Genomic DNA, 14324 nt, shown 5'->3' with positions numbered 1-14324 from the left:
CTTGTGTCATCAGGACATAAATGAGTGCGTCAGGTGAAGGGCATCTTTAATAGCAGAGTGTTGTTCGGTTGGTTAGAGTTGGTGTCGCAACCCAAATAGGAAAACAACCAGCCTCCCTGCATTACCATACAGATATCTTTATCCCATTCCAACCTCTCCATTTTCATTACTGTCCTCCAGTTTCAGCACATTTGCCTGTCGTTCTCCTTTTTTCCTCTGCTCTTACTTGTCATTTGTGTTTTACTCTCTCTCCATCTGGCTGTCTCTCTTGGGAGACTTCTGTCTTCTGGAGAGACCGAAACAGACATTCAAACATCAGACTGTCACACATTTACATACACACAAATACCATGACACAAACACTCTACACTCAACTCATCTCCATTCTGTATTGTGGCATTGATGTCATAATGCTTAGATTCTACATGCACGTCTCACACACACAAACACACACACATTTCTATATAGTACAATACTTAACTTCAGCAGAATCTGAACCCAGATTCTTTACAAAGGGACATTTGTCACATTCTTTTCATCTGATAAAGATGTTTCTCTTTGTGTGTGTTTTCTCTTCATATCTGTCTGTCATACATACATGCACAAATATACTCATGCCCTCACATAATGATAAAGATGAAGCCGTAGTATGAGAATAAAGTCGTAGCAATAAAATATTAAGGTCACATTTCGAGAATAAATGGTAGCAAGGCCAGTATATTGCGTGAATAACGTTAATGTTCATTGTATTTAATTAAAAACAGCAATAAAATGTTTTAAAGGTTGAAGTGGTCTCCCGCTCCTTAAGTTATATTGTTGTCATTTATGAGGCAAATAATGTTAAGTGACTATTCACAAGATGTTTTATTAACAGTATAATAAATGATTTGAAATAACATTTCACGTCTTCAAATCCATTTTTTATTTGTAGCGCGCCAGCCACCCAGTAATCACAATAAGCTTTGTGTGTTGTTGCTTTTAAAATAACACAGCTCAGTTTTCAAATTCTGTCAGTTTTATCATGAAATACAAATTATAAACGCATTTTTCCTCTTTATTACAAGTTATAGAATTATATAAACGTGAAGGAACATCAGAAGGCATAAAGAAATGTATTGTATTTTTTTTATATTTGCGGCATTAAAACACTGCCGTACATAGGCATGTAACTGTCACAATGAAAAAAGTATGTGACAAAAAAAGCGTAAAAATTAATGATATTAATGGGTTATTCATGATGATGTACTCTCACATGTATTCAAGAATTAAGGAAATCTGTCATTACTTTTTTAATTGATGGTTACACCATGTTGCCTTCTACAGTAATGCAATGCAGGCTTTTACGTATTATATCTAGGCAAATCGTTGGATACGGTCGAAAGAGACAAAGAATGGTCTAAAGGTGATCAAGCTAACTGATGCAGGTTTCCTCCGTACACTTGAGAACGCCATCCGGCTGGGCATGCCTGTACTTCTGGAGGAGGTAAACTTTGACCCTACGTTCACTTTTGAAACTTTTTACTCGAATGTAAATAAAATACATGTAACGCCACGCCAGCAGAGGGAGCCCTCACCTGAATACTGACTGCATGCTCCCTCTGCTGCTTCTACTTCCACTTCCTGTTTGATACTTTAAAAGCGATCACCATGTGCTTCCAACTTGCGAAGTATTGCCAGTTTCACCTGCCTTACCGAGCGTTTTTCATATACCCTGTCTGATTACCTGTTGCCGTCTTGTTTTGCCTCTGGATTATCGAGTTTACGGATCGCCCCTTTTGGATTGTTTGCCAGTGAGGACTGCTTTATGGTTTGACCCCTTTTGCCTGCCTTTGTCTTTTGCTCTCTAGATTTCCCCTTCTTGCTATGATTGTTTATTTGGACTGATCACCCGGTATTGACCCTCTGCCTGCTTTATCTCACCGCTGCCTGGAATACGTTTATGTTGCATCTGCCTTAGACTGCCTTCTGACACCGACCTCCTGCCTGTTTTGTGTACTCTGCTTTTCTTAATAAACATCCGCAAATGGATTCAACTTCTGCCTCAGCGTCCCCGTTACAGAATACTTCGCCTACAATGAATCCAGCGGACGTTTCTAACCTCCAAGCGGCATTTGCTTATCAAGGAGAATTATTAAAGAGCTATCAGGAACAACTCAGCAAACTCCAGTCCGTCAACGAGCACCTAACACAGTACATCCGATCGCTACCTCCTCCCACGCCTAGAACGGTAAGCTTTGCTCTCCCTGACAAGTTCGATGGTACTGCTGAGTTATGTAAAGGATTTATTCGTCAAGTTAAGTTATATTTCGACCACCAGAAAGACAAATTCGAAACCGAAGAAACAAAGTGTGCTTTCCTTATGACACTGTTAACGGGCAGAGCCATCGATTGGGCTTCAGCAGTGTGGGATGCGGACGTTCGGTTCAGATGCTCAGTTAACTATTTCATGGACCAACTCCGTGAGGTGTTTGAATATCCCGCAGGGGGCAGGGATGTTTCGACACAATTGATCGGACTTCAGCAAGGTGATCGTACCGCTGCGGAATATGCCATTAACTTCCGAACTCTGGCTGCTCAAAGTGGATGGAATGACGTCTCATTGAAAGCTATGTTTTTCCACAGTCTTAATCCTGCTCTACAGGCTGAACTGGCTTGCCGCAAAGAGGATTTGTCCTTTTCTGATTTCGTCTCGCTCACGGTAAAGATCGATAACCTCATGAGACAACACTCCAAACCCAAAACTGAAAGGAGTAACCCCCGTAAACTCGCAATAGCACCAACACCCATATCTTCTCCACGGGAGGAACCCATGCAGATCAACATTTCAAGATTGTCAGCGGAGGAGAAGGAAAGACGTCGCACTAACAACTTGTGTTTCTACTGCGGGGGAACAGGCCATCGCAGTCTAGGATGCCCTCAGAAACGTCCATCCAACACCAGGGTAAATATTAACCACTTTGCCTTACTTACCAACCGATCTCTCACCTTTCCCATTACCCTAGAAAATGATACTCTGTCTCTTGAACTTACTGCCTTGATAGACTCGGGAGCAGCGTTAAACATCATCAACCGGACTGTGGTGGAGGAATACCAGATCCCAGTTCAACCTTGCACACCCCCCATAAAGATCAAAGCCATTGATGACGCCCTCATCGGAGAAGGAATCACTTATCAAACCAAGACACTTACACTCAAGGTCGGCCTGCTGCACCAGGAATCTATTTCATTCTACATCGTTGACTCTCCCAAGCATGAGGTAATCTTGGGATTCCCCTGGCTTTCGATTCACGACCCCGACATCTCCTGGTATCCTGGTGAGCTAACACATTGGTCCGCCTTCTGTCAAAAGAACTGTCTTTCCGCAAAACCCCAACCCTGTTACACCACCACGGTAGAAAGTCCCCTCACTCACAAGGACGTTACCATTCCATCCTGCTATCACGACGTATCTGAAGTGTTCAGTAAGACCAAGGCAGCCCACATTCCACCACATCGTCCCTGGGATTGTGCCATTGAGCTCCTCCTGAATGCCATGCCCCCTAAAAGTAAAGTTTACCCCCTTTCACAAAAGGAAAGTCAAGCCATGGAGGAATATATTAACGAGGCTCTAGACTCCGGATTCATCCAACCTTCTACTTCTCCCGCGGCAGCAGGGTTTTTCTTTGTCGAAAAGAAGGACGGAGGACTAAGACCCTGCATAGACTATAGAGGCCTGAATAATGTCACAGTTAAATTTCGTTACCCCCTCCCTCTAGTACCCTCTGCCTTAGAACAGTTACGTGAAGCCACCATATACACCAAACTTGACCTACGAAGCGCTTACAATCTCATTCGAATCCGTGAGGGTGATGAATGGAAAACCGCCTTCCTCACCACTAGGGGGCACTACGAGTACCGGGTGATGCCGTATGGGATGGCCAACTCTCCAGCTGTGTTTCAGTCGTTCATCAATGAGATCTTCAAGGACCTGCTCAACAAGTATGTGATCGCCTATATTGACGATATTCTAGTATATTCCAAGACAGAGGAAGATCACGTTGATCATGTACGTACCGTCCTATCAAGACTCCTACAGAATCAACTGTATGTAAAGGCAGAGAAATGTGAATTTCACGTTCGTCAAACCTCGTTCCTCGGGTACCATATCAGTCATCAAGGGGTTAAAATGGACATTTCCAAAATCCAAGCAGTCATCGAATGGCCACAACCCACCACAGTAAAGGAGTTGCAACGGTTCCTGGGGTTTGCTAACTTTTATAGGAGGTTCATCCATGATTACAGCATGATTGCAGCCCCCTTAACATCCCTCCTAAAAGGTAAACCATCCAAACTAGCATGGACCGAAGCGGCCAGTCAAGCTTTCGTCTCCCTAAAAGAGAGATTCACCTCGGCCCCCATCCTGAAACATCCTGATCCAAATTTGCCCTTTATAGTGGAGGTGGACGCTTCTGATTGTGGTATAGGGGCAGTCTTGTCACAGAGACACGGTCAGCCAGGCAAATTGTTTCCATGTGCTTTCTTCTCCAGGAAACTGACTCAGGCAGAGCGTAACTACGACGTGGGGAACAAGGAACTTTTATCAATGAAAGCAGCAATTGAGGAGTGGCGACATTGGCTTGAAGGTGCCACTCACCCCTTCCAAGTAATCACAGACCATAAGAACCTAGAATACATCAAGGGAGCGAAACGTCTAAATCCAAGGCAGGCTCGCTGGGCACTCTTCTTCACTCGCTTTCAGTTTACGGTAACCTACAGGCCGGGCAGTCAGAATAGTAAAGCGGACGCTCTCTCACGACGCCACGATCCTCCTATCGAACAACAATCCCCAGAACCAATACTTCCTCCCACGGTTATCCTGGCTCCCATCTCTTGGGATATCATGGAGGAGATTCAGCGTGAGCAACAGAACGAACCACCACCCACAAACTGTCCCCCCAACCAGCAATTTGTACCAAGTACTCTACGGAATCGAGTGATGCAATGGGTGCATTCTTCCCTAAGCTCCGGGCATCCAGGTATCTCACGTACTCTCCATTTAACTAAGAACACATTCTGGTGGCCCTCCATGAACAGAGATGTAACATCATTTGTGAAATCATGTTCCCTCTGTGCACAGTCTAAGACCCCCAAAGAATTGCCCTCTGGTCTTCTACGCCCACTCCCCATACCACAACGTCCATGGTCACACCTATCCATCGACTTCATCACCGACCTACCACCCTCCAACGACTTCACAGCAATACTGGTAACCATCGATCGATTCTCCAAATCCTGTCGTCTCATCCCCCTAAAAGGCCTGCCCTCTGCCATGGAAACCGCTCTTGCTCTCTTCCACAATGTGTTTCGCATCTATGGCCTCCCGGAAGACATAGTGAGTGATAGGGGCACCCAATTCACTTCTCAAGTATGGAGGGCATTCTGCAAACAGTTGGATATTAACGTGAGTCTGACTTCAGGATATCATCCTCAAGCCAATGGCCAGGTGGAAAGATTGAATCAGGAGATTGGACGATATCTGAGAACCTACTGTAACCGTGAACAACATAGATGGTCGGAATTCCTCCCATGGGCAGAATACGCCCAAAACTCGCTCACCCACTCGTCTACAGGTCTCACCCCCTTTCAGTGTGTCCTGGGGTTTCAACCACCGATGTTCCCGTGGTCTGGCGAACCCTCCTCGGTTCCAGCGGTCGATGACTGGATAAGGCGTAGTGAGAGGGTGTGGGACAGTGCTCATGTTCGTCTTCAGCGGGCTGTTAGGACACAGGAAATACAGGCTAACAGACGACGCCGTCCACACCCTCCCTACCAACCTGGGCAACGGGTCTGGCTCTCCACTCGGGACATCAAATTGCGGCTACCCAGCAGGAAGCTCTCCCCAAGGTACGTCGGTCCTTTTAAAATTCTACGTAGAATTAATGAGGTTACCTACCAGTTAGAGCTTCCTGCTAACTATCGTATCTCTCCCTCTTTCCATGTCTCCCTCCTGAAACCGGTCCACCCGGATGCTGACCCCGGCCATGAAGCCCCAGAACCACCGCCACCCTTGGACATTGACGGGACTCCCGCTTACCAGGTGCACGAGTTGCTGGACTCGCGTCGGCGAGGGGGTCAGCTCCAGTACTTGGTGGACTGGGAGGGATATGGACCTGAGGAGAGATCGTGGGTAGCCGCCCGCGACATCCTAGACCCATCACTCATCGAGGAATTTCATCGAGCCAGACCCGACCGACCTGCACCACGACCACGGGGGCGGCCACGTCGAGCTCCGGAAGTCGCTCCTAGGGGGGGGGATTCTGTAACGCCACGCCAGCAGAGGGAGCCCTCACCTGAATACAGACTGCATGCTCCCTCTGCTGCTTCTACTTCCACTTCCTGTTTGATACTTTAAAAGCGATCACCATGTGCTTCCAACTTGCGAAGTATTGCCAGTTTCACCTGCCTTACCGAGCGTTTTTCATATACCCTGTCTGATTACCTGTTGCCGTCTTGTTTTGCCTCTGGATTATCGAGTTTACGGATCGCCCCTTTTGGATTGTTTGCCAGTGAGGACTGCTTTATGGTTTGACCCCTTTTGCCTGCCTTTGTCTTTTGCTCTCTAGATTTCCCCTTCTTGCTACAATTGTTTATTTGGACTGATCACCCGGTATTGACCCTCTGCCTGCTTTATCTCACCGCTGCCTGGAATACGTTTATGTTGCATCTGCCTTAGACTGCCTTCTGACACCGACCTCCTGCCTGTTTTGTGTACTCTGCTTTTCTTAATAAACATCCGCAAATGGATTCAACTTCTGCCTCAGCGTCCCCGTTACAATACATTGCTAAAATAAGAATTTAAATATTTAAAATTACGGATTAGAGTTGATAGGGACTGATAACTGATATCTGATTGGCTTTGAATGGTTTAATTCAGTCTTAAATGAGTGATTCTGTAGTGAGTTTATTAGTTCTGACTCTTGCCAGAAGTGATTTTCTGATGAATCTAGTTTCAATCATGTTTGTTTTCATTTCTGACGATTGAGGCTTTTAGTTTTCCCCTAGCATCTATTTTTAGATCTGTTTTAAGAACAGAGATCAGACATCTGTACCATACCAAGAGATCTAATATAAAAATGAAACTGAATGCTGAATATTTATCATAACTGCAAAATAAACAAATATCATGCATTTCACTCACACAGTATTTGTGTGTTTACAGCTAAAAGAAACACTGGACCCTGCTCTAGAACGCATTCTTCTGAAGCAAACATTTGTGTTAGGTGGAAGAACATTGATCCGGCTGGGAGATTCTGACATTGACTATGATTAAAAACTTCTGTTTCTACATGACCACCAAAATGGCCAATCCCCACTACCTCCCAGAGGTATGTGTGTCAGTCTGAGCAAGAGAACAAACACAGCTTCATCAAATTATATGAACATTTTTTGTTTTCAATTTTCATTTCATATAAAATATAAATATTTTTGGTATGTGGAACTCCTTTGTCACCACCTGTAACCAGAAAATCTAAAGGGGTTGAACACCCATTGTTTTAGGTGTTCATATAGTTTGTGTAGGCTACAGTGCAAAAAGTAATTGCAGTGATTCTCTTTTATTGTCTATATTCTAGGTTGTGCATCAATGTAGTACAAGTTGTGTTCAGCAGTGGTTAGTGCAAGTGCTTGATGAAGTGGGTGATTTTTTTGACTTCCTAAAAGGCAAATCATGGGAGCCCTTTTAGCAGGAACATCTGCAACATTGACAGTCTAATTGTTGGTGTTTTAAGAACAACACTCTTTACGATTATGACTCCGTAGACAAAGCATGGCAAGCCTTCATCAGCGAAGAAGATTTAAGAAAAAAAACTGAAAGTGAATCAAAGGCACCATCAAACACTAAGAAGGATTGTGTCCAAACAACACAGAATTACTGCAGAAGTGACAGCAAACCTCAATATTCACCTTGAAGACCATGTTTTCACAAACTCACAAAACCAACATCCATAAAAGAGCTGCTATTGCTAAAACTTTAATCACAGACACCAGTGCTAAAATGCCAAAAGATAAGGTCACGATAATGAAACTGGACAGTTGGAGTGCCAAAATAAGCTTCAATATCTGCCCTGGCCTTGTCAAATCACTTGCCTTGAATTTGATCAAGCCACTGTGGGCAGTTCTTAAAGTAGAGTGAGAAATAGATTCCCATCTGCAGTCTCTCTGAAGCAAGTTGCATATGTTCTGATAGACAGCATTCTACTGGAGACTATTCAAAAGTTTACATATGAATCTATTCTGAGAAGTTTGGAGGCTGTATTAAAAGCAAATTGTGGTAGAAAGAAATAACATCTATTTCCTAGGTGTTCACAATACTTTATTCAACCCCTGTATGTGGCTGATAATTCATTCTTCCCTGCAAATGTCTGACCCCCGCAGTCTTTTTGTTACATGTAATTACTGTCAGTGTTTCATTAGCAGCTCATTGTTAATTTATCCTCTCAGACTATTGTGCAAATGGCAGGGGGGATTTTAGAAAGCATTCTGGGGTCAAGGTTCACACCTGTTTAAGGTCAATTAGATTTGGCACTGTAGCAAAGTGGACACGGCTGGCACCAGCCCTTCACATATCTGTTGTGGCACCACCTTTTGCACCAATCCCTCCCTGGCTCCATGCCATATCAACTCACTGCAAAATTCTGGGGTGGATGCGGATCAGCACCCACCTGCCAAGAGACAATGCCCTAGCAATCATAACAGACAAGGCCATGGGCAATAGCGCTTGCAGCAGGCAGAGAGCACACTGCCAGATAAGGTTGCCTGTCAAATGGGGATGTGCCGTTGTAAGCTCCAGCTTTAGAGACAGGACAGACCTGTCATTTCAGCTTATATGAAGAGAGATGAGCTGTCCTGACAGACCAGTCTGGACTAAAGAAACATTCTCACAGACAGACAGCAAATACAAAGCACATAGGGCCAATCAAAGCACAAAGTGGGCTTCTAGAAGATTTTTAGAGTGGAAAAGTAGCATATTTTATAGGGGAAACATTTAGCATATAATGCCAATCATTATTCACATGCCCCTAAAGAATGCATGTTTGTGCTGTTTAGAATTACAGATACATTTTTTTAAATAATTCAAATTTGAATGATTTTCTGCCTTCCTCTGAGCCACCAGTATTGTCTCATTAATGTCTAAATGATGACAAGGTGGAGAGCACCTAGCTTGCTTTCAATTAATGTTGATATTGTACAAGTTATGGTATGACCCCTTTAAGCTACACATCCATAATTGTTTTTTGACTTATTTGTGTCAGGTGTGCATCAAAGTGACCATCATCAACTTCACTGTTACCAAGTCTGGACTGGAAGATCAAATCCTCAGGTAATTCCGTGCTTTGAATATTCAGATTCAATCTAAAAACAAAAATCACATGAGACACATGATGTTAAAGGGGACCTATTATGCCCCTTTTTACAAGATGTTAAATAAGTCTCTGATGTCCCCAGAGCGTATATGTGAAGTTTTAGCTCAAAATACCCCACAGATAAATTTTCTGTGCATAATAAATTTGCATTTATGAATTACACAGACAGGGAGAATGGCGGGATAAAAATAACAACATAGCTGGTCTCATGCTGTCACAAACTTTATAAATTCTGATTATGAACTCGACAACTTCAAGCGATTGACTCACATTGCTTTCATACACAACTTTTAACTACCACATTCCTATTCACGATCATTCTGATAGCACTTGAAGGCAGCATCAGTGAAAACAGGCAGAGACAATGATAGCTTTAGCAATAAGCCTTACAGAGTGCCAAGAAGCTCTTTCAGAAAGGCAATTTGGAAAACAAACACGTGATACTTTGTCTGGAGCTGACGTTCGTGCACAAAGCATTGGTGTTAATTCCTAAACATATGGGTGATTTTTGCATAATAGGTCCCCTTTAAGTTTTAAACCTTTTAAAATCTGCTATAGAGAAAACTTAAAGTTAACCTTTTGGCTCTTAAAATAAAATCTTATATTTTACCTAATTTGATGTTTCCAGTCAAAATGCTTGTAAATCTCTCATATTATTGTATTGTCAACAAATCTCAGATTAAATATTTTTGTCAACTCTTTTTTTTTTCAATTATCTCAGGTTTTGTATTTCTTTTTGAAATTGATTGGTCATAGGCCTCATTGATCTGACCTTAAGAACCTCTGTTTTTGAGTGAAAGCATTATTTGTGGATAATTTTGTCAATCTTCACTCAAAAACATAAGGCACATAATACTGATTCCAATATTTGCTTCTAATATAGCATTTGTAGGCCGTTCATTTTTGACTGGAAACACCACAAGTGTTGTTAAACTCTGTGTGAGCAAAGTCAGTATGTTTTAGTCCAATGCAATAACTTGCAATTTTAGGAAAAAGAAAATGTAAGTCCTCCAGAGGTCTAAAATATTCACCTAGGAGACAGCAGCTGAATCAGAGGTGTTTATTTTTCTAAAAGCAAGAAGTGATGGAGTAATGCAGTAGCATAAGAGTTGTAGATTTCTGAGTCTTCACTTTTTATATCATGGTCCATGGATATGAAAACCATCACCCCTTGGCTCAAGTCCTACATTGTTATAGACTTTATTATTGCTGTATTTACTCGTGTTCATCTATTGTTTGAACTACAGACACATACTTAAGAAGTACTTCACTTTTTACCACCACCCACCTTATGGGTGGTCCAATCACAGCTGGTCAACAAAGACACATTACCATTTACAACTGGTATTAACATGCATCATATGCAAGCACATTTCATTACACAAGTTGACATATGAATAGAATAGAATAGAAGTTTATTGTCATTGTACCATTTGCATGTACAACGAAATTTAAAAGTACCAGCCAGTCAGAGTACTGTAGTCATACATACATTCATAAGATAAAAATTTAAATAAAAAGGTACAGAAAATTGTACACAGTCACATTCACCATCTGTCTATTTTTTTCACATCTCATGAAAACAGTGTTTTTGATTATTGAGAGTGGTTATAGCTGTTGGATAAAAACTGTTTTTTAGTCTGTTTGTCCTGGCTCTAATTGTCCTGTATAGTCTCCCTGATGGTAACAGTTCAAACAGATCATGTCCAGGGTGTGATGTGTCTTTGAGAATGCTTTGGGCTTTCTTAATACAGTGTGAAGTGTGTAGATCTTCCAGTGTTGGGAGAGGGCATCCTACGATCTTCTGTGCCATGTTTATATGACCCTCTGGAGTGCTTTCCTCTGAGCCACTGTACAGCTGGTGAACCATACGCCAATGCAGTAGGTTAGGATGCTCTCTATAGAGCACCGATAGAAGGACACCAGTAGTCTCTGAGTAACGTTGTTCTTCCTCAGCACCCTAAGGAATTACAGTCTCTGCTGGGCCTTTTTCATGGCATTATAACATAATTTTGTCTACCAAAAATATAATTTGATGTTTATGATGATTATTTGATTAAATTATTATTCTCTTGCCAATTGCTACTCTGTAAAATTTAGCTTGACTTGTTGGGATTGTTTAAATTTGTCTATAAGCAGTGGTGTAGTTCGTCTGGAGCCAACCAGCTGATAGTTCGCATCAATGCAGACCGGAATCAGTTAAAAGCCATTGAGGACCGAATTCTCAAACTGCTCTTTACCTCTGAGGGCAACATCCTCAACAACGAGGAGCTTATACAAACATTACAAGAGTCAAAGGTCAGTGGTTTGGGGTCAGAAGTTTAAAGAGAGGGCATAGTTATGTGTTTTTACGGATCTATAGGAGTTTTAGTGTGATGACAGTACTTAAATACTTCATGAGCAGCGTAATAGACATCAGTAGGCCAGTAATTGTATATAGAAAAGCAGCTGAAGATGTTATTTACTTTAACCTTTGTTTACCCTGAACCAATATGAATTCATACACCACCGTTCAATTTGGGTTTTGAAGTCTCTCATGCTCACAAAGGTTACATTTATTTGATAAATATACTGTAAAAACTGTGATATTGAGAAATATTATTACAATGTAAAATACTGTTTAATAAACTGTTTTCTATTTTAATTTCTTAAAATATATTTTGTTTCAAAGGTGAATTTTCAGCAGCCATTTGGTGCTCAAGAGCAGGGGGGGGTATGCAGGGTATCCTGTGCACATGTGCCCGGGCAGATTGGGGGCCCGCCGAGCCAAGGTAGAACTTTTAATTTTAAGCTGCCCTTGTCCGACAGCTTATCAGAATTCTCCGCCCGAGTCCGAACCAAGCCCGTATCTCTCTCTTCCCCATTTCACAACTTTTGCAGCCATTAAAAAAGATAAGTTTTGGTTTTTAATGGCAAAGTAGTTATATTTTGTTTAGTTTCTTTATTAAGTTTAGAAACATGATTTTATGTTTATTAAATTCAAGGTTTTTTTTTTTTTTTTTTTTAAATACCAAGCGGCCAGTGCCAGACAGTGAGTTGAGCATAGGCTATGAATGATCAGTTTAGCCTTCTGAAATATACACGATTTGAGACATAAACTTCATGCATTTCACAATATAAATTAAAACATTTAAGATAAATGTGTGATAAATATCAAATCGTTTGTGCTAAAAGTGGAAGCTGAAGCGCACTTTGAAGGACATGGAGGCGCTAGCGAGATCACTTGCGTTTTTTTTCTTAATAAGAGTTGAGCTTTCTTAATTTTTCCTCATAAAGGTAAGAGTATACATCATTCGAAGCTGCAAATAGTTTTATTTGTGTGCACTCACAATATCAACAAAAAGTTTTGCTTTTGTAAAATAAAGAAAACAAACAGGGTGGTCTTGATCTTGAGTAGGAACACTTCACAAAAACTGAACCGAAACTCAGCAAATACTTACCTCACTGACATGATAAATATATTTATAGAATGCTATATATTACTACTTTACAACAAAATTCGGTCCCACTTTATATTAGGTGGCCTTAACTACTATGTACTTACATCAAAAAATAAGTACAATGTACTTATTGTGGTCATATTGTATTGCAAAACACATTTGCTGCTATTGAGGTGGGATACGGGTAAGGTTAGGGACAGGTTTGGTGGTATGGGTAGGTTTAAGGGTGGGTTACGGTGTAAGGGATTGGACAACAGTGTAAATATAAATGTAATTACAGAAATTAATTACAGATGTAATTACATATAGGTATTTTAAAAAATATAAGTACAATGTAAAAACACGCATGTACACAATAAGTGCATTGTACCAAATGATTAATTGAAATGTAAGTACATAGTAGTTAAGGCCACCTAATATAAAGTGGGACCCAAAATTCTAATAAAAAATTAAAAACTCTTTCATTAGCCCATGTAATCCGTAAAGATGCATTTCTCTCTAAAGGCGCGTCCAATGAGGAGGTATGGGGAGTCAGGATCGTCAATTTCACACTATTTTATTTTTATTTATAATTTTGTTTTGTTTTGTTTTTTGGGCCGCTGTGCCAAGATTATGTTTGCATGCAGCACAAATACCCTACCCAACTAAATAAGATTAACGTCATACTATTTTAAGAATAAAGTCAAAATTACGATAATAAAATCATGTTATATTGCGTGAAATTAATGTGAAAATTACACTCCGAAAAAAAAAAAAAGTCTGTGGCATCCAACCTGTCATTCTTAACACGCAGCAATAAACCTTAGGCTTATAGATGTTTTTGAAACTCTAATTGATCGATTTCATGAGACTTCCAGAATTTCATAAATTGTTCAGATTTTTTTTTCCAATATGCATTCAAATATTTATTCATGTTTATTTTGTGGAAAATATAATTGATTCTCATGCCGCTTGAACTGAGGCTAATGTAGTTACCTCACTACAAATAAAAGAGCGCAAAACACATTTATTGTTTGGATCTGATCTTCAAATTTACAAAAGGATGAGACGTTGTGTTATAATAAAAAAGCACAAAGCTTATTGTGATTATTGGGTGGCTTGCTTGTAATGAATGGGTTTGAAAACATTAAATATTATTTCCAAGCATTTATACAGTAATTAAAACAGCTTGTGAAGAGTCACGTAACGTTATTTACTTCAGAAAAATCAACAAGTTAACTGAGTTAGAGCCCATATCATTTTCAATGACATTTTATTTATTTTAAGTGTCCAGACGCTTTTTTTTGCCACTGTTTAAATAATAATTGTCATTAAACCTTTTTTCCACTATGCTAATGACTGCTGGATACAAAAAGGAGAGGTTTACTTCACAAACAAAGCAAAGGTCACAGTCAACTAAAAAGATTATGTGAACATTTGGGAATTAATCTTTTTCGGATTTGTTTTAGGATTTGGAAATGGAAAAACAAATGTCATGTTTCCT

The 14324-nt window shown here is 40.8% G+C and overlaps 1 pseudogene across 1 annotated transcript in view; it reads left to right on the top strand.

Moving 5' to 3' along the window:
• Positions 1-14324, top strand: part of LOC306874314 (dynein axonemal heavy chain 6-like) — an 84606-nt pseudogene that overhangs the window by 58102 nt on the left and 12180 nt on the right. The window contains exons 55-58 of the transcript in view: positions 1358-1483; positions 7199-7364; positions 9291-9358; positions 11541-11699. The product of the transcript in view is annotated as a dynein axonemal heavy chain 6-like (transcript). The remainder of the gene's footprint in view (positions 1-1357; positions 1484-7198; positions 7365-9290; positions 9359-11540; positions 11700-14324) is intronic.

Source organism: Barbus barbus (assembly GCF_936440315.1).
Source record: "Barbus barbus genome assembly, chromosome: 8".
Taxonomy (NCBI): Eukaryota; Metazoa; Chordata; class Actinopteri; order Cypriniformes; family Cyprinidae; genus Barbus; species Barbus barbus.
This window is presented reverse-complemented; position numbering and strand designations above follow the sequence as displayed.